Source organism: Monopterus albus, unplaced genomic scaffold (assembly GCF_001952655.1).
Source record: "Monopterus albus unplaced genomic scaffold, M_albus_1.0 scaffold26.1, whole genome shotgun sequence".
Classification (NCBI taxonomy): Eukaryota; Metazoa; Chordata; class Actinopteri; order Synbranchiformes; family Synbranchidae; genus Monopterus; species Monopterus albus.
The window spans coordinates 4,198,949-4,200,552 of NW_018127906.1; the positions used below are offsets into that span (position 1 = coordinate 4,198,949).

Here is a 1,604-nt window from a genome sequence, read left to right on the forward strand (position 1 = left end):
CCTTCCCAGGAGTGGCCGGCCGACCAAAATTACCCCAAGAGCGCAGCGACAACTCATCCAAGAGGTCACAAAAGACCCCACAACAACATCCAAAGAACTGCAGGCCTCACTTGCCTCAGTTAAGGTGAGTGTTCATGACTCCACCATAAGAAAGAGACTGGGCAAAAATGGTTTGCATGGCAGAGTTCCAAGACGAAAACCACTGCTGAGCAAAAAGAACATAAAGGCTCGTCTCAGTTTTGCCAGAAAACATCTTGATGATCCCCAAGACTTTTGGGATAATACTCTGTGGACAGACGAGACAAAAGTTGAACTTTTTGGAAGGTGTGTGTCCCATTATGTGTGGTGTAAAAGTAACACCGCATTTCAGAAAAAGAACATCATACCAACAGTAAAATATGGTGGTGGTAGTGGGATGGTCTGGGGCTGTTTTGCTGCTTCAGGCCCTGGAAGACTTGCTGTGATAAATGGAACCCTGAATTCTGCTGTGTACCAAAATATCCTGAAGGAGAATGTCCGGCCATCCGTTTGTGACCTCAAGCTGAAGCGAACTTGGGTTCTGCAGCAGGACAATGATCCAAAGCACACCAGCAAGTCCACTTCTGAATGGCTGAAGAAAAACAAAATGAAGACTTTGGAGTGGCCTAGTCAAAGTCCTGACCTGAATCCAATTGAGATGCTGTGGCATGACCTTAAAAAGGCAGTTCATGCCCGAAAACCCTCCAATGTGGCTGGCTTACAACAATTCTGCAAAGATGAGTGGGCCAAAATTCCTCCACAGCGCTGTGGCAGACTCATGGCAAGTTATCGAAAACGCTTGATTGCAGTTGTTGCTGCTAAGGGTGGCCCAACCAGTTATTCGGTTTAGGGGGCAAACACTTATTCACACAGAGCTTTGTAGTTTTGGATTTTGTTTTCCCTTAATAATAAAAACCTTCATTTAAAAACTGCATGATGTGTTTACTTGTGTTATCTTTGACTAATATTTAAATTTGTTTGATGATCTGAAACATTACAGTGTGACAAACATGCAAAAAGATAAGAAATCAGTAAGGGGGCAAATACTTTTTCACACCACTGTATATATATATATATACTTTCCATGTTCTACATCATCATGTGAGGAAAATAAATGAGAAATGCTTTTCTTTTCTTCAGCCACCACTGTTGGTTCAACCTTAGCAAGGTACAATGTGACAGGAGGTTTTCTGAAAAGGAAGCTTGTATTTGAGCTTGATGAGCAGCCTTGTTGCGCTGTTCCAGACTGTTGATTCTGTTTTTATCAGTGGATGTTGATCTGTGTTGTGTGTAGGCTTTGCAGCTTCTTGAAGTCTCCTAGCAACCATCTAAAAAATAGTCTGGAGAGAATTGGGCGCGTGGAAAAAAAAATTGGCTAAAAATATAACAACCATGCGAAGGTTGCAGCCAAGGATTAGGGATATTAAAATATTATGAGTCATGGGTGTAGCTCTGTTTTGTTACCTTCCAGTTCAAAGGAAAATGGCTCAACAAACTCATTAATGTGAACCTGGGACAACATGTACTGCAGCGCAGTATAAACTGGAGAGATGAGCAGCGATGGGACATTTTCTTGACACAAAACA

General features: G+C 42.3%; 1 protein-coding gene across 1 annotated transcript in view; it reads left to right on the forward strand.

Annotated features, from left to right (window-relative positions):
- The window catches only part of LOC109957461 (WD repeat and FYVE domain-containing protein 3-like), a 10,953-nt gene that overhangs the window by 7,161 nt on the left and 2,188 nt on the right, over positions 1-1,604 (forward strand). The gene's annotated exons all lie outside the window — the stretch shown is intronic.